Source organism: Chelon labrosus (genome assembly GCF_963514085.1).
Source record: "Chelon labrosus genome assembly, chromosome: 13".
NCBI classification, from domain to species: domain Eukaryota; kingdom Metazoa; phylum Chordata; class Actinopteri; order Mugiliformes; family Mugilidae; genus Chelon; species Chelon labrosus.
In genome coordinates, this window is record NC_140346.1 from 11,424,299 (window position 1) to 11,447,644 (window position 23,346).

General features: G+C 39.3%; 1 pseudogene across 1 annotated transcript; it reads right to left on the bottom strand.

The window, feature by feature from the left end:
• Positions 1-3,882: 3,882 nt before the first annotated feature.
• Positions 3,883-23,225, bottom strand: LOC311497800 (alpha-2-macroglobulin-like; annotated as a pseudogene). Its single transcript, XR_014699980.1, has 33 exons — positions 23,040-23,225; positions 22,729-22,909; positions 21,700-21,856; positions 20,931-20,983; positions 20,680-20,700; positions 18,719-18,884; positions 18,531-18,615; positions 18,329-18,452; positions 16,079-16,196; positions 15,877-15,986; positions 15,611-15,778; positions 15,191-15,418; positions 14,886-14,949; positions 14,606-14,751; positions 13,487-14,158; positions 13,212-13,374; positions 12,607-12,832; positions 11,789-11,915; positions 11,344-11,465; positions 11,167-11,218; positions 10,964-11,047; positions 10,406-10,582; positions 9,813-9,888; positions 8,511-8,667; positions 7,928-8,002; positions 7,194-7,356; positions 6,247-6,434; positions 5,894-6,106; positions 5,446-5,570; positions 5,159-5,249; positions 4,988-5,056; positions 4,795-4,900; positions 3,883-4,030 (listed from the first exon to the last, which is right to left on the bottom strand). The product of XR_014699980.1 is annotated as an alpha-2-macroglobulin-like (transcript).
• Positions 23,226-23,346: the final 121 nt, after the last annotated feature.

The window sequence follows — 23,346 nt, forward strand, 5'->3', positions numbered from 1 at the left end:
TACAGTGAACACACCAGTGCCCTTTACCCAGCATGGAGTGTTTGATTTGGTAGTGCAAACAGCCTTTTACCTCATTTCTATGTCCAACGTAGACAATTTCTGAAGTGAGTAAACTTTGTGTAGTGATAATATCATCAAGTCTACAAGACTACAAGACAAGTATCAAATATAGACATTTTAGAAGTAGATTCTCCAGATAGAGCATACAAGTATCATACAGTACAGTTCATATAAGACAAACAGGAGTACATGATACAAGGTAATAAATAAAATCCAGCATTCAGAGTATTCACCGTAGAAAAGTTTAGTAGGTACACAGTTTGCTCTTAAAGTGACAATCCCAATAGTATCTATACTACAGGAGCTATAAGAGCTATTCTGTCTAATCTCAAGTTCTGCAGTGGATTCACCAGAGAGAGTGTAGCTACAGGCTCAGACATGGACAGAGAAAAGGAAATAAAAGAGCTCTTGTCTGAGTAAGACACTAATAATAGTCCTTCAACCACCTATATCATTTATGGTTTGTCCTTATATGATGGAGGGGGCCACAACTTCTCATCGACACTATCAGAGGGCCACGTAGGACCGCAAACTTAACCAGATATGATAAAACTGCCATTTTATATGTCTGTGTATATGTTTTTGGTTTTTTTCCAGTGCAAAGGACTCATGAAAATAAAACAAATGATACAAATTCTCGTCTCAAGGATGGCAGAAAGCTGCCCAACAGCAGACAAACATTAATTCCAAGAACTAATTTGTGCATTTTTACACTAAGAAAGAGTTTAACATTTTCCCTGTATACCCAGTCTACCTCACCACTACCAGCAGTGGGCACTGGTAAAAAGTCGCTGATTTAAGGTCCACTACGATAGCAGCCCTTGCAGCTTCACTATACTTCTCGTATGTAGCTGAGCAACATGTTGTAGCTGCAACTTAAACTGAAATCTTTCACGGCAGATGACGTCTCTAAGCAGACTAAGCACATAGGTTTGCTTTTAAATTCTGTGAACAGATAATCTTCTTCCCATTTCAGCTGAAAACACACACACACGATTTCTCAATCAAGTATTCTCTTTCCTCCGCTCTGAGCCATGGTTCAATGTCTCTCCTTCACTGGTAGAGAAGACCCGGTGGAAGCGTGTACGAGGCGGCTCCATCTAGTGGCCGGCTGTGTCATTACAACTGATTCAGTGCCGCAGAGGACACATTTTTATAATTATGAAAAATTAATCTAAGGGCAGCTTCAAGTGAGGTCGCGGGCCCTGTGCGGCACCCGGGCCGCCAGTTGCCCATCCCTGGTCTCCACAGTACTTCCTAGTCTGTGTGCTTGTTGCAGCTGGTTCAGATTTCCTCTAAATCGGTTGCTAGTTACACTGGCATAATGTGCAAATATAAATAAGCAACAAACTCAATCAAAAGAGCCAATTCTAAGGTGACAACCTATGTGTTGCACCTGGAAAATGTTCCTTCACACTGCACAACACAGTGTCTGTAGTTGCACTCTTGTAAGAACAACAACAATACTACAGTTCTGTTAACCTTCAAATTATCTTCACTTGTACTGGATCTCTGTGAAGATCAATGGATGGATTGTTAGAAGTCTTTTATGTGGAAGTAGTTCTAGGGATTTGTAGCCATAAGATGTTTGACGCGTCAGAGCACTTTGTTTCATTTGTCATTTAAGCTCCTTCAAAGGAAAGTTTAGACAAGACATGGCTTAAGGTTAAGGCATGCGTTTCTTTATTCATTCTGACAGCTACAACAAAGAATTGAAGTTTGATACATAACTTGATACAGAACAACAGTGGAAACGAGATATGGTAGAGATATGATATATTGTTGTAAACTGTTATATATATGTTCTGTTATTAATAAGGATGGCATTTTAGAGAATTTCCACACTTGCTCCCTAAACTTCATTACCACATTACTCCTCATAATGAATGGCTGAAAAAATGTTTTGCATCTTTGAATATATTTCTAACATCTGATACGATTACAAACTCCCTTTTTTTTTTTTTTTTTTTTCCATAAGTGTCTATCATCTTTGCACACCTAGACTTGGACATTTTTTTCTTATCTTTTTTTGCAAAAGTGTTCCAGATCTGTCCTCTTGATTCTCCTAGCACATTTTCTATAGGATTATAGAAAATACATTTCCACACATTAGTCTTTCGTTGCTGAAGCCATTTTGGATCATTGTCGTCCGAAAGGTGAAGGTTTATTTTCACCAGAAGGTTGTGTGCTAAAACATTACTTGGAACCATTCACACTTCCTCCCACCATCACTAAATCCCCAGTTCCAGCTCTAAATACGATGCTGTGTCTGACAGATTTCACAGCAGATATGATGTTGTTTTGTTGACATGCTGAGTTGCTTTTGGGCTAAACATACTTTTTATAGTTTGCGGTAAAATGTTTGATCTTACTTGTGTCAGTCAACATTTTCGCTCATGGTTTTGGGAGTGTGGATATGCGTTTTTGTAAAGTTTCGGCAGGTTTAGGCATAGTGTTTTTCATCAGAATGAATTAGCATCTTCCAACCCAGCTTCACAGACAAATGAAGATAGTTGTCCACGTGGGAAACAACTAGTACTCACCAGAAAGAGCTACAGCTCCTTTAATATTATTTCTGACCTTCTGACGGCCTCCTTGACGATTTGTTTCTCTCTGTCTTCAAATAAATGTGTCTGATTGCTTTTCAGTCGTATTCCATAGGTTGTTTTTTTTTCACACTGTTTGTACCCGCTGTAGATGTTAAACTGTTAGTATATGTTTAAACAAAAAGACATGGAGATAGGTAATATGTGTATGAGATATTGTTCATAAGATGAGGTTGTGCACATTCTACTGGATTCAGTGAAGACGTCTCTTCAAGCTGCAAAATAAATAATAAAATGAATAACTTACTCATGATTTACGGAATACATTACAGTATATGTTGGCTTAATTTTAATGTAAATCTAATAATCTATTGGAATATTGGCTGATTTTACGAAAATGTTTCCTTTTTACACAGATATCTTAAAGGAACAGTATGTAAGATTGTGGCCAAAACTGGCCAAAACTGGTACTGCAATCACTTTCAAAATACTGTAGAACGGTGTATCCCCCCGACTCGAGGTTGCCAGCTACGCTGCAGGATCCAGCAATTACGTTTCACATTGCCATAATCGACGTGCTAATGTTTTCCTCGGCGTTTCAGCATAATGACAGAGAAACGGGCTCATAATGCATTGCTAATGTTAGCAATGACGACTCGCCGTTTTTATTTCCCAAATAATTCCTTACCTTTTCAATTCGATGACCCACCTCCTCTGTATGCGCTAACGTAACGTTACTTTGCACGAACATGCATAACTTTGTTCGACTGTCGTGAATATTTTAAATGTCCATTTACATTAAGTACAAGTAAGTTAGCCAGGAGAAAATTAGCAACGTTGGCGTCTGTCTTCAAATTCTTCTCCGTTTTCAGCCGTCTCCATCTTTCAAAGGCATCTCCTGTACAAATCCTTGTTTTATTTCGGACTTTGTCACGACGTAGTTCGGATTCATAACGAGGTCTTAGGTTTCGTAACGTTATACATGTTTTATCCGACACGTTCGTAGCTGCAGCTGCGGTAACTAGAGCAGAGCTGGCAACCCGGATGACGAAACTCTACTGACTTCGTGATTAGTAGATAGCTGGAGGGTGGCGCCTCAGACCAAAACACAACATGACAACATCAACATCAGTTGAGGGCTGCAACTCTCACTTTTAAATGACAATATCCTGGCCGGACCACTGTTGTCAGTGATATAAGTATTTGAAATTAACATGATTTCTTCATGTCTAGTGACATATCAGGGCCATTTTATGATTAACTGAAATACATTTCTTACATACTGTTCCTTTAATCCTCATTTGGGTAAAAAAAACAAACATTGTCTATCAAATGAATTCTGCTAGAAACATTATGTTCTTGTATGTTCATACAGTTGTTACCTGTAGCACAAGGGTAGACATATTCTGTTTCAGCCTGGTCACCTGAAAACAAAAAAAGAAAAAGAAAAAATAAGTAGTGAATCTTTTTTCATATCCATCACATTTAAAGGGTAATTACTGTTTTTTACAACCTGGACCTTATTTCTAGCATAAAATATGATTGTTTACTCACCCATATAACTTTTGAGTCATTCACACTAGTTCAGGAGATAATTAGATCAGCGTATATCCATATAGTGGGAGTGACTGGGGCACCGCAACGCAGCCTCTAAATAACGCATTATCTGCTAGTTTTTTGCAACATGGCTGAATATTTTTCCGATTCTGAGGTTGTGGACGAACCATAGCAGTAGCAAATTACAGGTAAACAAGCCGACCGTCGCGGGTGCGTGCGGCGCTCAGAGATGACATCATCCAGGTCAGAAGACATCATCCGGGGTCAATCTACAATCTACTGATGACTCCGGACTCAACGGGGAATAGCACTAGCGTATCATAACAAAATATTGGCGAAATGAACGAGTTTCATGGCAGATAATGGGTTATTTACAGGCTGTGTCTCGGTGCCCTGTCACTCCCACTATATGGATATATGCTGATCTAATTATCTCCTGAACGACTGCAAATGAAACAAAAGTTATATGGGTGAGTTAACGATAGTATTTTATGCTAGAAATAAGGTCCAGGTTGTAAAAAACTGTAGTTCCCCTTTAAATCCACAACTCTTTTTGTACACTTGGTGGAGATCTACTCAGCATAAACGTTTGTCAGTGCTGTGCTGTTTCTAAAGGGTATCAGGGTTTTACTTGGCTGGTAGTAGTCGTAAATCTTGACCACAGCTGCCTTCAGTTTCTCCACTGGAAGCTCCTGTATGAGCTCTAAGCTGTGGGTAACGGGCACGTCCTTCTGTAACTGAAGACAACACAAAAAAGGACGACATAATCAGTAACAATTTCAGTGAAGCCTCATCTAGCATTTCACACTGTGGATTCTTCTCACCTCTTGGAAATAAACCAGTACATGATCTTCCTTTTGTTCAACACGATCCACCATCGTGGCACCTTTGAGCTGTGAGGACGACTTGCAGTCGGATCATTCAGCAACAACAAATATATTATATAATGATATAATATCATTTTTATTCAAGTGGAAGTCCTGTAATTAACTTACACTCTTCAGAGATTCTGGGTCAGGGACAAACCCAGAGAGCATTTTGATATCCAGGATCACCATGTTTGAACTGCTCTCCTTTCCAGTATATCTGTAGTTGAACAATCCAGTGTGTTGTTACTTAGGCATAGATGCTGTTTATTGTGTAGTAATAACAACAACAGTTCTCATATGTCCATCCCACTGACAGTTTTTTACAATCTATGGTCCATTCACTAACACTTGCTACACACTAGCAGATGCAACACTCCTCTATCATATCTGTAACCTGCTTCTTGATTACTTACAGGGACTTGAGTTTCAGTGTGAGTTTTGGTCTTTGAGCTGTGCTGGTACAGTTGACCTCTGGTTTCACCTCTACACTGAGAGTGGTGACATCAGCAGGAGTTGGGATGTTGTAGTGAAGAGAAAGCTGAGAAACAGGAAACCAAAGAAGGCTCAATATTCATGATAGAGAACATGAGGGTCTCGAGTTTCTTTTGGTCAGGAAGAAAACAAGGTCAGTGGTTTAGAGAACTGACTATGGTCACCACATAACACACACCACACAACTAATTAGAAGAAATCATAGTTCAAAGTCTTGCACCTATACTTTTCATTGTCTGCAAAAAACATATAAATGTAAAATAAAATACAGTATATTTAATTCATACAAATATCATTTTTTAAATAATAATTTAAATAGTCAGACATCATCCTCAGGACTTTTTTACATGATACACTGAAGTCACTGACCTGTACTGCAGCACATGCAGTGCCCTTCACCTCCACACTGTACTTTCCTCTCACGTCCCGCAGCATCTTCTCCTGGTAGAGCAGTTTGTTGTCCGGATTCACGTCAAATGTCAGCTGGTCACTGGGACCCTGGACTGTCACTGCGCTTGAACCCCCAGGACTGAACACCAGAGAGGAGTAGAGAGCCAGAGCCTGAAGAGCCACCACTGTGTCCTACCACATACAACAGACACTAGTATCAATACTGTAAACATATTCAAATGTAATGAATTAATATATGAAGCAGTATGTTTATATTCTATTACTCATTAATATGGAAATCTTGTGTCAAGGTGTTTGAACCTCTGCAGTACCTGTGTGGAGGAGAAGCCTCCGTAATAGTTCTGCTGCCCCGCCAGCCACCTGACGATGCTGGAGGTGTAGCCCAGGTCTTCAGCTGTAGGGGAGGCACTCAGTTTGGCCATCAGCACATAGGAGCTGATCTCCACAGAAAGAGAGGCTGAAGTTTCTGTTGCTGTCTGGGACCAGTAGAGAAAACCCCCTAAAAACAGACACAATGAACGTTTGTTGGGGATTGATATTTTCACCCCCCCCCACCCAGAATGAGAGGAGCCTTCAGAAGAAGCATAAAGTGTTCCAAAATGATGACCAAGCCACCGAACTCAGAGCTCTGAACACTTTATTAACAAACAAATACAAAAAAATATAACCTGGCAGCAGAAGCCATCCAGTTCCAGGCCCACCCCCCTCTTAAGTGTAGACTAAACCATTTTAAAAAAAGAACAAAGGTAAAAATGAAAACAACCAACCTAGAAACTACAATTGTAAACTAGTTTTTAAATTAAACCCTTTTAAAATACATTAACTTCAAAACAAATATTTTAATCTTAAATTAATATTGGACTTAACAAAGAAAATACAAAAGAGAGCAACCCCAGTTTCTCCCCCTCTTAATCCTAGATGGTCCGGTCTGTATTGAAGGCACCTGGTGTCTGTGTGGCGTTCAAGTGCACTTCCTGAACAGCACCTCGACCGGAACACCTCCAAAAGAGAAAATGGTCAAAAAAAAACACCAACACCAATACAACAAACCCTGGAGAAAATACAGCAACCAAGTCAATGCACCAAACATCTCCATATCTAGCCAACAAATATCAACCAAATAAAGACATACTAAATAAAAGTAAATATGCAAAAAGAAAGGGCTGACCTGACAAGTGAGGGAGTGAGTACAGCTCCCTCACAACGTTACACTCACAGTAATGAAGGCTGAATGATTTCCCTGAGGAGGAGGACTCACCTTGTCTTACTGCAACCCTGTCCAGGTGCTGCAGAAGGTGAGCACGGGTCTCCATGTCTCCAGCCAGGGTGAAGACGTACGCCATCAGAGCTGTAGCGTAGGTGTTGTTAAGGTTAATGATGGACTTCTTCAGGCACGACAGGCTCTTGTTCACCACAGGATCCTTTAACACATTAAAGAACACATTATAGAACGTCACTTCAGAGCATCACTGATTTTATTGAGTTAACCAAAGTTGCAGCCTTCATTCTCTGCAACAACATCACTGGTACAAAGTGTCCACTACTTACCTGGGTCAATTTTAGTCTTCCTGGATTCATCATCTGAATTGCAATTCATCAAATCAGTTATGATCCTATGGCCGTGCGTATGTGTAACAGAACCATGTAAGTTGACAGGCGTGTGTTCAGTATTTGCCACACCTTTGTGGCGGAGTATCAAGTTCACAGAGGTGAAGTTGTTGCAAGACAAATGTCAACTGTTAATGGAAATTAGCTGCACCAGTTTCTGGTTATTAGCATAACAAGCAAGTTTTTTCAGGGGGAGTTCCTATTTAAACCTCAGACTTCCCATCAGTCCCCACTTACTTATTAAACAGAGGAGTAATACGTTTAGCAACATCACTATCAAATAAATGTTTGAAAAAGAAACCACATCCAGGAGAATAGAATGAAACAAAATAAGCAGATTAAAAGGAAATGGAAATAATAAATTGTTAAATTGAGTTTACTCACATTTGCAGACATATTCATTTCCAAAAAGGCAGCAGTGATGTACGCACTGAGAGTCACTTCATCAGACACACCACCCTGTAGAGAGAAAGCATCATACAGACTTTATCATCACTGGAGAGCACTCTGCAACCTGAAAACATAAAAGTTACTTTGAACACTATTTACATACAGTCATGGACGAAAGTATTGGCACCCCTGGAACTTTTCCAGAAAATGCACCATTTCTCCCAGAAAAGTGTTGAAATCACAAATGTTTTGGTATACACGTTTATTTCCTTTAAGTGCATTGGGACAACACAAAAAAGCAGAAGAAAAAAGCCAAATTTGACATAATTTCACACAAAACTCAAAAATTGACTGGACAAAATCATTATCATCACTGGAGAGCACTCTGCAACCTGAAAACATAAAAGTTACTTTGAGTACTGTTTACATGCATATTGCAAGTGGTAGTAGTGTCCTATTATTCAATTTTTTTTGTGAAAAAAGTTTATATTTGAGTCCTACAGAGGGCCGCTGATATAAATACTATGAAAATCAACATTTTTATACTGTACAAACTGTAAAGGAACTATCAGGTTACCTTCATTGCGTTATTGAAAAGGTTTCCTGATTTTCTGAAACAACCATTTTCCTGTTGCTTAAGCTCGAGCCATGTCTTAGACTGTTTCAGGATTGTTGGATCAATGTAGATGAAAGACTGAGCTTTGGCAAAAGATCTCAGGACAAAGGCAGTCAGCCTAAAGGAGGGCAAAGCAAAGTTAGAAAGTAATACAGATTACAGTTAAGTTAGTAAGTTAAGTCAGTTTACCAGTACAAGTGAATATATTTGTGTGAAAAGTGCTATCGGAGAACGTCTGAAACCCAAAGCACTTGCACCTCCACCTGTTCCGAGCTTGAGTATTTTTTGGAGGATATCTTCCAACTTTACTGCACAATACATAACACACAGCTAACCCCTGCCAGTCTCTTAGTGATATTAGGATGCTCTGATCAAATGCTGACTCTCCCTCCACTGTTGCAGCAAGCATGTGTGTTTGGCTTGGTTACTGCAAGAAGGCTTAACCTGGGGGAGTGGAAATCAGTCTCCCCACCTTTTAAAAACGCCTGAATGATATGGCTCCCTGTCTGTCCCTGTCTTTGAAGAAATCTGTCACACGCTGTCAAACACTCATTCAGTATTTGGGCGGCCTGTTATTGGTCATATTAAGGGCGTGAGTGACCAATATCACTGTCTATCACAGAATGACTGAATGGTGACTGATGATTCACTGATGAAAGTCTTGCAGTAGTTTTTATATACTTTATTATTTATATACTTTATTTACTGAAAAAAGTGCAGTATTATGTTACTACTTATGTAACTGTATGAGCAGATATAAATGTCTATATGAATGCAGAATGCTAAATCATCATCAGACAATAGCCGATGGGTTCAGAGATTTCTGCTCATGAAAACTGAACGTTTCCTACAGCTGCAGCTTCACTTTAAAAGCATCATACTGGAAACACACAAGTTGACTTTAAGTTTGAAGTAGTCACCAATGACACTGAGTTTGTCAGTAAACTCAGCACTTATAGCTGTTCATCAACTTTTATTTTTGGACAACTGATCACTCCTTTCACTGTGTCCTGCTGCTCATGACAAAAACAACAATCATTGCCTGACTTATTAAAACAGTCACACTGGTTTTGCTGCCCCCCAGAAATCAGTGCCCTGTGATATTAAACTACTAATAACTACAGGCATCACCAATCCAACCAACACTGAAATGTTCAAACTGTCACTTTAATCACATTTCTCCAAAATACTAGTTTTAGAAATCACAGCGTAATCACATCACCACCAAAACTGATCAAAAGCAGTGATCAGTGATGTTCTCACCAAGTGTTCCCGACTCCTCTTCCAAATGTGCTGTATGCACCTTCATCATCTTTGTAGTTCAGCTGTCTCTGGTAGCCTGTACAATTAAAAAGCCGTGTTCAGGGCGTGCATGATACACATATTCTCTGGTGGATCTGGTAGTATTTTTGGAAAGTTTAGAGTGTATTTGTTTATGTGTCCTTAGGGTGCGCAACTCTCATCTGTAGCTGTCTCTGATAGTCTACATAACAAGATAAACAGTAATCAATGAATATAAGAAAAATACCAGCGATTAGGGCACAAATGATACATAAATGTTCAGATTTGGTAGTGTTTCTGCTACGTTTATGTTCTAAGTTCATTTGTTCATGTCGTCAAACCGACGAGATTCATGTAATCTCACACAGATTATCATAAACAATGGCCCAGAATTGTTGGACTTTGTCACGGGACCATAAAACATGAACTAAATTACCTTCCTCAGATTTGCATCGCCAACAATTTGGTGTGGATAATAAACCTAATCTAAATAATCTGGAAGGGGTCCAATAAAACCGATGTATAATTTTGAATTGGTCTCATTATAAAACTCATGGCTGCATTATAAAACTCACCACTGATGAGGAAGTAGGTGGCCTTTTCTTTCATAGCTGTCGTCAGCTGCTCTGTGTCATTCAGGTACTGGAGGATGTAGATGTTGGGAGCCAGTAGTGCCATGTTCTGCTCTCCACATCCATACGGCATCCGTAGCAGTCCATCCAGGTTCTTCAGGGCCCTCCCAAGGATGTCACCTGCACAAATGAACTGAATCACTAAATCTGAAGGGCAGAACTAACCCAACCCAACTTCACTTTTGAATGGATCAACTAAATGAATGTGTTCAAAGAAATTCACTAAGATACAGGTTGTATGAAACTCTTGAACAAGCGGTGTTTGTACATTATTACATACAATCTTTGAATGTGTTTTAATAGAGAGGAATAACCCTGAAATGTATTATTATTTATTATTTCTCTTCACTTACTATAGCCCTTATTAACTTTAAAACTTGGGTTGGACATTAAAATTTAAACAAATACTCAGCTTTAGAGAACCCATCTGAATTCATGTTGAATTAAATAGCTCACAATTTCCATCACAAAAACAACTCAGTTCAAATAAATTTAGTTTACCCAGGACTGAGACTGAACCACGGGCAGATCCATCAATCACATTCTCAGGGAGTTGAATCTCTGTTGCTTCTGTCAAAGCGTCTCCTGTGTACAGAGAAAATCAACCACATTACAGAGAGAAATATGAGGTTGGACTCTTCCTATTTTCTAGTATTTGTCTCTCAGATGTTAGACAGGCTTTGACAGGTGTAAACTATACAAACCTTTTGGACAAAGCAGCCAGTTGTATGTCTTTGTTATCTCAGTTCCCTCAGCCTGAAAATAACAAGAGAAACAATGTTTATAAATATTTTAATTCTCAGTTTTATCAGTAAAGAATTATACACAGAAATTATTATTACAACCTTTTAGAGTCAAAATCTTGTTTTGACGGAACCCACCTTTATTATAAGAGACTTTGTGACCACATCAATGCGACCTCTCTCTGGCACAGTGACAATCTCATTGTCACATGAGGCGTGGGATACTAGTGCCTCTGCAGTCACAGTCACATTCACAACCCCTAAAAAGATCAAAATAGCACCGTATGAAATCCACTTAAACATAACTGCCTGACATGAAGTGAAGGTCAGTGTGAAGAGTTGAGAGACACATTTACAAGATTGTATTAGCATGAATAACAGCCTGTTTGAAAATAAATGAATTAAAAAAAGGATAATTAGAACTAGTTCTAATATATGCAATGCACAAAGTACATGTTCTTGGATGGAGCATTGAGTTGCTTGATCTTGCACAGAAACTAATTTGAAATTTCTCATTTGGGTTATGGTATAACCTATAACTTATAATATATAACAGCAGTCTATATAAAGGTTTGATTTTTACCTAAGGCTGAGGGGATCATGGTCCAGCTGAGAGTCTTACGCTCACTGCCACACAAACAGGATGTGTACAGGTCACCAGACAGAGGAGTGAGGGTGTAATCCAATGAAGGTGCAGGAGTAACAGTGATCTGTTAAAGATAGAATATATAGATTGATGATATTTTATGATTTTAAAGGAGTGAGACCTATTTTGCTTCTCCAGCAGGGAATAAACATAAGAAATAAGAACCAACTCTGCTAAAATTAATCCAACTGACAGACTATTTAAGAAACAGGAAAACATCCTGCAAATGAAATAATATAAGTGAATCTAAAGCAGTACTTGATCCGCAAGGCCAGTGATGTTGTCGGGGTGGAGTTGGATTCTTTAAATACAGTGTCAGAGAGGAGGATGCTGGCAAGAGTTAAGACCATCCTGGACAACACATCTCACCCACTCCACAATACACTGGTCAGTCTAAGGAGTACCTTCAGTAACAGACTCATTCTACCCAAATGTACAACAGAATGCCACAGGAGGTCATTCCTGCCTGTGGCCATCAAACATTATAACTCCTCCCACTGAGTGTTGGTCACTCTTTAACACTTAGATGCTGTCAATTTATTTGCAACCTCTACCTCTGTATATTGTGAATACTTGTGCAATATTGTTCCTTTACTTTAAATGCATCTTACTTATTTTTTTATATATTTTTGTATTACCTTTATTCAACTAGCAACTGTCACTTTATGGGAGCAACAGCAACAAAATAATTTCTTTGAAGGATTAATAAAGTATTCTGATTCTACACAACACTACAGTCTGTGCAAAATCAATACCATGATGCAGCTGGTCAGGTAGTTGAAGACAGTTGCCTTCAGTTCAAACTGCTCTCCTTGGACGATGGAGTAAGGCAGGGAGAGCTCAAGGAAGAAGGGCTGGAAGACGGTGAGCTTTTCACGAGGAGCCAAACCAAAACCCTGAGGGGACAAACAGAAAGTCTCTGTCTCCCAGGTGGTGATGGTGTCTGGGACAGTGAGGGACACATTCTTTCTTCCAGACTCTCTGGATCAGAAGAAACACACAAACACATTCTGTCAGGGTTAGGGTTAGGACTTGGACTAGTCAAAGAAAAAAATGTGTGCAAATGTATAGCTTGTGTGACAGAAAAATATCCAGTGTAAATTAATTCCTACTTGCTAAAGAAATACAGGCATTTTTTTTCCTCATATGATAGATGGCATAGTTGTGACAAAAACTTTATCTCATAGAAGAAACATTTGGAGAGAATTCCATACTTAACCACTCATCTTAACCACACAAATGTATTTAAAACCCAGAGTCTCAGTGGTAAAGTGGCATTATTATTTTCATGCCATTTATTTGAACCAATACGGTTTGTTCTCAAACATGACCATGAAATCACTTTGTAACAGACGCTCACCCAACTTCAACAAGGTTCCATATCCAAGTCTCAGGGAAAAACGTGCGGACTGTCTCCACTGGTGGAGGAGCAGTAGGGGAGGATGCAACAAAACTTCTCAGAAAAGGACGTGGCATACTTCCTGTTCTGAGTGTAGTTCTTCTGTAATCTAGAGAAGTGTAATCTGAAAAGAAACCAGAAAGGATTTAATCAGAAGCTGAGAAAAACAATAACACAGACACTGTTTTAATTTTGGTAGTTTCATGTTCCTTTTGTCAAATAGAAAAAATACCCACCACGGCCGATATAAAAGAACTGCATTCCTTTGAACTCGACGCATGAAGGCATTCGGATTAACATATTTGTTGCCATCTTAAGTCCAACATTCTAGATAATCCAACAATGCCAACCAGCATGTTAAATATAGGTGCAGAAAAGTGATTATATTTAGTGATGGTATTTAGCTTGTGGTTGAATTGTTGTGTGAGAAATACCTCAAAGACTGAATGGGCATCGTCTTTTGTTGGTCTCACATGCAAATATGTTTTAGGATCTTGAATTTCTTCTGGTACTTTAGATGCTTTTTTGACAGGCAGCAAGTCAAATATCTGAAAATACAAACATGGTTCAAAGATAAAAATTGCCATTTGCTTTTGCTCAGTGAATATCTGATGACTGGGAAGACAATTTTTAAGGCATCTTAAAACCTTGATGAGAAATTTACATAAAATAGTAGGAGGAAAGAAAGGTGACATCTGGGTTAGGATATATAATATTAGATATATAGTATGTGTATTAGAATATAAAGCAGCAGTTACCTTGTCTGCTTCCAGAGTCTTTCCTGGCTCTTTGATGAGGACACTCTGGTCAATGGCGCTCACACCACACAGAGAGTCTGGCTGGGCTCTTATCTGCATGGTGGTCTCCTCTCCTGGGACAGCTGAAGATGGTGAGAACTCCAACGACACCTGACACACATGTTACACCAACTAGATTTTAGCAGTACAGGAACAGAACTTGTGATCTTTCTGAGCATACACAATAGACGTGCATTGTCTCCCAGGAGTTTTGCAATGTCTGTATTGTATTGTTTGTCTTTGCACTGTGCCTCGTTCTTGTACTGTTGGCACTGTTGTCTGCACTGTTCGTACTGTTTTCACTGTTTTGTATTGTCTTGCTTGCACATGCGCACTTTATGCTCTGTCCCTTGTATTGTACTTAGTCCTATGTCTTCATGTTGGTCCATGGTCCTGAAGGAATGACCTCTCTTCTCACTATGTACTGCACCTGCTACTGATGTTTGAAAGGACAATAAAGTCCTCTTCGACCTTTGACCTTTCACCTCTTTACCTTCAACATATAAGGAAGTGTAAGGAGAAAGACTGCTCACAGATTACATTTCTTCTTTCACTGACCTTATGACTGAAGCATTTCTCAATAGAGAAGTCAGCACTGTGGGCGGTCACATTTTCACTGGGGAGAACAGAGTACGCCACAACCTGGACTTCTGGTGCCATCTCTGGAGACACTCTGAGCTTAAAGGACACCTCGCCCTCATTCACTGCAACAACAAACCAACTAATACATATCTGTTTTCTTTCATCAACCCTCATTCACACGTGATTCTACAAATCAATAACTCTGATCAAACGATGTTATTCACTAAACTGTTGATTAAAGTCAGACTTTACACACCTGATTCAGCTCTCACTTGAACCTGTTTAACACCGTGTGTCAAAATAGCTCCTCTGGACAAGACCTGGAGAGTTTGAGAGAAAATGAGACAGAAAATGAGAAAATCCTCTTATTGTTAATGGAGAAATGCCAAATGGAGTTAAGTCAATAAGACATAAATATGGTAGCTCAGTTAAACTAAAGTTGATCTAAAAACCAGGTTGGTCTGCCCAAACAGATTTGTCAAGTGACAATAAATTAACTATCCACTGTTCATTTTCTCTGAATAGAAGGGAGAACTAGTGAAAAGACAATAAATAACTCACCAGATACATCACATCCATAGAGCCCTGACCTTCTCCCACTACAGTGTATTGGATGGAGATGTCCACTTCTGTGTCACATAGAAGTGGTTTACTCTTCTTCTTCACCTCCAGGGAGCTGACAGTTTTAGTATGAGGAGAGGAGGGTTGGGACAGCGACAGTGTGTGAAGTCCACTCGCGTAGAAAGGTTCTGTGTATCCAGGGTACTTCAGTGTTGGTGTTTTACTTATCTAAATTGTAGAATAGAGACAATATTAATGAGTCCATGGTGGTTGATGTAGAAGAAAACTTGAGCTCAGGTTTTACAGACAAGGCCAATGTGATGCTACTGAAAACTTCTTCAGTTCAGCTTTTTGGCATTTATCCGTTATGGTGTGACTGACAAATGTCACTTTATAGTTTTAGTGAATCTTTTTACTTACATGAAGTTTAATATCACCACTGAAGCCGTCTGTGCTTAATGAGAATGTGGCGACACCGTCGCTGTCAGTTGTGAGATTCTGCAGCAAACGCGACCACCTAATTTTAACCGCAAACAGGTACACTGGTACGTCAGGAATGGGTGTATTATTGTAGTGAACTGCTTTAACCTGTTGAAAGCACAATATATTACCAAGAATGGACATGGTTTGACCTGACCTGAGTATTACCCAACACAGAATTATAAAAGAAAACATTTTACACTTACTTTCCCTTCCACATTTGAACCTTGGGTGTAAATCTTGGGTGTGTCAATGAAATACAGCTTTCCAAGAACATATGAAAATTTTATTCTCTTTTTTTGTGAGCGTGAAATATCTGAAGAGACACCTCCATGTTACAACATTGTGAATGTCATATTACATTGTTAGTGGAATAAAAAGACAACAACAAAACAAAAACAGACTTGCCTGTCCCCTCCTCTTCCACTTGGGCACTGACCTCTAGATGCTTGTGTACTTCCCTTGGGTCAATTTTGCTAAAAGTTGACATCTTGAAGGTAAAAATGGTACAGCCTGTCTTGTCTGCCTTTAAAGCACAATGGAATGAAATGAGAAGAAACAGCCTAAAACATGAATGTAGAAGATTAACATAGAAAAGCTAATTGGGGTGGTGTATTTTGCAACATAGTTAAAGTTGAAATTATAACTATAACCAGGTTGCAACACACACTGACCCACTTAGCGCAAACATGGTTGCTAGTGAAAGGCTGAAACACCAAAGGATCCTCGCAACTTGCAGTTTGCTCATTTAGAGCTGACACACGCACACATCAGCTACAGTAGATAGTATATTCAAAGCAGTGGATGAAACTAAATGCAGTCATTATCAACCTCTCTCTGATCAGTGTCACAGTTCCCCGTTCACTGAAAGTTGTCAATTTCAGACCAAATTTGAAAACAACTTGTTCCGACTCAACCTCAATGACTAGTGGTCCGTTTGGAATATCTCCAAAATTCTTAGATAATTGCGCCTCTGCTGCAGATGTAACTTGATAATGATAACATTTCCAAAACTGTCCTCTGCCCCAAATACAGCTCAGAAAGAGATCTTACCAAGATCTTTACCTTAGCACAGCTTTTGACACTGTACCCCATCAGCTCCTCGTGGATTATTTTTGGCTCCACAGAGGGTCACACATCTTCTCATCATTACCACTCATTAATCTCATCTTCTTTGCCTTCAAACTGCAGGCGGCTGAAGCTTAAAATACATTGTAATGATGCTGTTCCTTTAACCAATTACATTTCAAGTTCATATTCTTAGGCCTTCTGTGGCCTATGGTTGCGTCAGCATTTTCGTGTCCTCTGATTGGAGGATTAAAGAGCCGCTCTGTTTAAGCCAAGCCAGCAGTTCATTTTCATCTGTTGCGAGCTGCGCAACCTCCTCGAAGGAGGAGAGGCTATTGATTTGGTTGCAAATCTTCTTAGAAAGCTATTATTACTGCGGACTTTCTGCGTAAAGCTGGATATTGTGAGGGAAGGCCGCCTAATCATGGAGCTAGCTAGCCTGACACAGCCAGGAAAAGGGAGTGACCACAACTTTCAAGTCAGCAACTATGAGCACTGCCATTGGCTGACAGGTTCAGAAGAGAACTCTAAATTGTTTCTTAAGTTCGTAAAAGGAATTATATTTGCACCTTTTATGTATATTTTTGCCATTTCATTGGTTCGACATTGATGCTTCTGCTGGATTTGACGTATGTGGCTGCAATGAGGGAGAGGAGAATTTTTGAATTGTTCTAAGTGAGTTTCTTGCTTTCGTAATGGCATTCATCTCACTATATGATATCAGTCTACAGTGCAACGTCCTGTATTATTGCGTGTCCGTATTATGTTGATGGTTTCTATAGCAGTAGCGTGATAACGATCAAATTAAGAGGTGTTGCACAGCCCGCCACTCTGTTGTACAATATGCTAAATGGTCAGCTTAGTGCATAGAAGTATATTACTATACTGTATATGTATATGTATATCAGAGGTTGCGCTAGACTTATTCGTTGTCTGTCATTTTGACTGACAGGGTCATACAAATTCCGTCATAATCAATTTTTATCCATCACTTTAATTTTTTAAAATGATAATAATGACATAGTTAATAGCATTTAATTTTCATTAAAGTTTCATTAACTTTAAGTACTTTTTCAGAACAGTATTGTGCTGCCGACACGTCTTGTCCATACTCGGACCGGGACTGCTAGCGCTAACAGCTCTTAGACGGTACGGTAAGGTTGAAGTGCTTCGGTGGTATGCAAATTCCATTTTGGTAGCCGTTAGCCGCATAGACATAGACACGTATACATATATATTGTATGTGTGTCTATGGTTAGCCGAGCTCTGACGTGTGCATCGTGTAATCGGTGTGCCAGGAAATCGTGCACTGACAAAAGTTTCACGATGTTTGGAATGCGAACTGCGATTAGAGACAAGAGCCAATTAATAAGGTCACTCACCACCAAGTGGTCAGAGGTGCAAATTGCAATCTGTCAAAATGACAGAAGGCCTTCAGATTTTTCCGTCACAGTTTTAAAAAAACGTTCAAAGACGGAAAATATTCGGTTAACACGACCCCTGATGTACATGTATATGTATGGTGGATATATACAGAATGTATACAGGATGCATCCTATGGGGCATATGGTCTAGCTGAAAGAACTGTACCTGCTTTGTCTCTGTGTGGCATGGGGCAGTTATCTCGAATCGTCTGACAACATAGTTATACTTGTGAAGAGGTCGGCACATCTCAACTGTAATGCTTCCTGGCACAGGCTGTCCATAAGTGTACCTAATAAAATTAAAACAAGAACACAATTCAGAATTTGAGAGTGCAATTTGTCCTTTGTCAAGAAAGATGTTTACTTACTTTGCACATATTTCAGTATCGATTTCTTCCTGCCCAATGCTTACTTCTTCGGTCACATTCATTGTCACATCAAATTTGGGCAAAACTGGGGACAAAATATGAATGTTAGCATTTACTTTTGTTAAGTGAGCATTAAAACTTCTCTACAAATGAACAAAATTAGAATTTCAAAAATAACCCTAACTTACCATACTTTTCAACCTGGAAGAAGTGATTTATTTTATCTTCACCCACTGACACAGTAACTTGGTACCGTCCCTCTTTGGCCTCAGAGTTCAAGGAGTAAGAAAGCTGCAGTATTTTACCATTGGATGTTTCATTCAGCCACTGTCTAATTCTGTCGTTGTTAGGATCCTATTAAGAGGAATAAATGGAAGGAACATGCATTTAGGACACACACACACACAAACAAACCTATACAACGATCAGCCATAACATTATGACCACCTTCCTAATATTGTGTTGGTCCTTCAAATGCTGCCAAAACAGCTCTGAACCGTTGAGGCATAGACTTCACTAGACCTCTGAGTGTGGGCTGTGGTATCTGGCATAAAGATGTTAGCAGCAGACTCTTTAAGTCCTATAAGCTGGTGTGGGCCTCCATGGATCGGACTGGTTTATCCAGCTCATCAAACAGATGCTCGACTGGATTGAGATCTGGGGAATTTGGAGGTCAAGTCAACAACTCAAACTTGTTGTTGTGCTCCTCAAACCATTCCTGAACCATTTTTGCTTTATGGCAGGGCGCATTATCCTGCTGAAAAAGGGCACTGACAGCAGGGAATATTGTTTCTATTAAAAGGGTGTAGATGGTGTGCAGCAATGCTTAGGTTGCATCCACATGGATGGCAGGACCCAAGGCCTCCCAGCAGAACATTGCCCAAAGCATCACTCTGCCTCCGCCAGCTTGCCTTCTTCCCATAGTGCATTCTGGTGGCACGTGTTCCCCCAGGTACACGAACCCAGCCATCCATGCGATGTAAAAGAAAACACGATTAATCAGAGCAGGCCACCTTCTTCCATTGCACCATGGTCCAGTTGTGATGCTCATGTGCCCATTGGTGGTGCTTTCGGTGGTGGACTGGTCTGTCGCTATGCACCCCCCATACGCAACAAACTGCCATGCACTTTGTATTCTGACACCTTTCTACTAGAACCAGCATTAACTTCTTCAGCAATTTGAGCTCCAGTGGCTCGTCTGTTGGATGGAACCACACGGGTCAGCCTTCAGTCCCTTTTAAATCCCAAGTTACTTCCTGTCTGCATCTCGTGATGTCAGTGCTTTACCACTCCTCCAGAACCTACATAAGGCCTCCCAAAAGGCCTTGAGACCCTTTTCCCTTCAAAAGAATAAAGACTTCACATGTGCGTGAATCATAGACATTACTCATGCTTGTTTGTGCATTTTGTGTTTGAGTATGAATTCCATTGATAACATTTTTTTTCTTTGTTTTATTACTGTGTACAAAACTAGTTAAAATGAGATTACCATAAACTGGATGCATAAATGAAGTAAGTGGATTAAGAAAGTAGACATATTTGTTATTCTTTAAAAGATTTTTTATGATTGTAATGTTTATTTATTCTTTCTTTGTAGGAAAATCATCCACAAAACAGTTTTTTAAATAATTGTAAATAAAACTTCAAAAAACCTACAAAGTTTGGATCCTGTGTTTAAATGTGCACCCTACAATAGATGTTCATACATCCCAGTCATCATCAACACAAGCTGCTGAGCTTTCACAGTCCCCACATGCATCAATGAGCCTTGGCCCATGACCCTGTCCCTGGTTCACCTCTGTTCCTTTCTTGGACCACTTTTAGATACTGAACAATGCAGACCAGGAACAACCCACAAGAGCTGCGGTTTTGGAGATGCTCTGACCTAGTCATAGCCATTACAATTTATCCTTTGTCAAACTCACTCAAATCCTTACACTTGCCCATTTTTCCTGCTTCTGACACATCAAGTTTGAGGACAAAACGTTCACTTACTGGCTATTATATCCCGCCCATTAACAGGTGCCGGGATGAAGAGATAATCAGTGTTATCCAGTGGTCATAATGTTATGCCTGATCGCTGTATTTATGCATGCTGCTTTATAGCCTACATTTAATGGATTTATAAAAGATGATGAGTCTTTCTTACCATGATGGTGATGGTATTGTACTGCAAAAAATAAATAAATAAAATAGCATGAAAAACAGTTACAAAGTTTTAACTCCCCAATGGTTTGACAAAAGAGCCATTAGTTGTGTTATTGAAGAGCTGTTAGATTATGGACATTATGTCCTGTTCGATTCCACTAACTGGTGTATATATCATAAGCAGAACTATTGTCACAGAAATGACTGTCTTAACGTAATCTAAAAGAAAGAAAAGGCTGTTCAAACACTCACCACCTGGTTAGTAGGTCGGAATTTGGTGTCCAGTGAGACGACTCTAAAATGAACTTTGAGATAAATTCAGAAAGATTTTACATCTCATGTACAGTAGTGTTAAAAACCCTGTCTTCCTCTTGTGTTCCTTAATCCTACTTATAGTTTTCCTCCTCCTGTTAGATAAATGAGAATAAAACCTACAAAAAACAACCACGTTTTTACATTTTGTGCCTTCCAGCTTGGGTTTTAGAAGAGGAGAGTGAATCTTTCGAATGAGTCGTATCTACACGTGTTTAGGTTTAGTGTTAATTCCTGTGCTTGTGGAGAAGATTACCATCTCTCCTTCTGGTCTCAATGCTGGATTGTCATGCTTTTAGATGTCTAATAAACACTTTCTCTAGTGGGATGGATGCCATCTCTCCTAATCATATCCAGGTTTCCAATTGTCTACAAAAGCCACAATCTTTGCTGGCCACCAGCTACACCAAACTGAGCCAGAAACGGCATGAGGACATGTGGCTGAACATGTTACAACATGTGATTTTACATTTTGATAAAAATTTCCATATACAGAGTAAATGTGAATCCTGCCAGTAAGATTTTATCTAACAGTAAATACCCTGGTTCGCTTTAAAGTATTGAGAAAGCCCATTTATACTGTAAGAAATAACATTTTCTACCGTTTCCTTCTGCAAACATCTTTGTTTGTAGCAGTGGAAATCAATCTCTGTACTGAGAGGTTATACTCTTGTGTTTACAGAACCATAGATCATCAGATCAGGGTTACCTGTTTGTCCAGGGAGGTAGATTGGTTTATCCGTTTGGACAAATGTCATTGGTTTATAGACTTTGATCATGACTTTCCTGACTTCTCTTGAGTGAAATGTTTTGCCTCGTACCTCCACTTCAAACTTCTGCACCTCTTTATTTTGCACTAAAGGAGCCTGTGAAGAAAGACATTTTATAGACAGTGGACAAGAAAACCATTATTACTAAGAATAATTATGAACATATGATGTGTATAAATCATTTGGTTTTATTGTTGTAAAATCCAGTAATGTTCTCCAGCTTCAAAGTCCAGTGTGTATGATTTTGAGGCATCTAGCAGTGACGTTGCAGACCACAACTGAATAGCTCCCTTGAGTCTTCCTTTTCTGAGCATGTTGGAGAAACTACAATCATGTCCCAACTCTGAAGTTTTTTAGCAATTTTTATGCGCTGTATGAACTTTAGTATCATTCATTCATTCATTCATTCATTCATTCATTCATCCCCAGATGTGATCAATTAGCGCCTGTTTTCTTTTGTGTTCTGTCAAACAGTTGCCTTCCATCATGTTGTGGACTAGTTAGGTTCACTAGAAGGAATTAACCAGCTTGCTAGTTAGCCAGCTAACATTCAGTGTTTCTAAATGTTCATGAAACATTAAGTCTTGTGATTCACATCAGTTTGTAAAAAATGTTGAAAGGCGTGTTAAAATGAGTAACCCCTTTGGAGCCATGTATTTCTTAAGCCTTGTATACACCCAAGGCAAGGGGTGTAAAAACACCTAAGCTCCTCTTATGAACCTGTGTTTGTTTTGTACTTTGTGGGTTACTGTAAAGTTATGATGGACCATGTGGAACAAGACCTGCTGCTTCATTTCTAGGAACACTCAATGAGTCATATTTACAGGTGGTTATATACAAATGATCAATGCTATATTCCATCCGTGCTAAATCCCATGCACTGAACTGAACCTATTTAAATGAAGGCATGTTCAAAAAGTATTTTTTAGAAATAAATAAATGAATCAAAATCCATGTAGGGAGCTGACCTTAAATTGAGAGCAGATGTGAAACTCTTTACTGGATGTCTTGGTGAACAGGGTTGTGTTTTGCTCTTCGGACATCAAAGTGACAGTCATAGCCAGAGTCTCGTTGGGTTGCAGGAGACTCGCACAGAATTTGATCTCATCTCCAGCTTCAAGAACAGCAGGAATGGCCACCATATACCGACTACAAACGCAGACAGATTAACATATCTTACTACATCTGAAATGGAAGAAATGTTTACCTGTACTTATGCATCAGTACAAATGTCTCACATAAACAGAAAGTAATTCTGTTATTTCCTTTAGATACTTACGGTCCGGCCACTGCTTGACCCACACACATCCAGATGAAGAAGACACACAGAGTCCATGTCCACATCTGTATCCCAGGATGACCCATGACTGAATGCAATTATTCTCTACTCAATGGCCGAGGATACAGACCCCCACCCCCGCTTCAGCTCCACACAAAAGGAAATCATTTACAGATTTCAAGCAGCGTATGTAGTGTGTTAAACTGATAACACTTTAAATCAAATGTTTAGGAAATGTATTCAATCAAGATTAAAAGTACAAAGAATTTATCATTAATTATAAAAGTGATTTTAAGTCATTTATGAT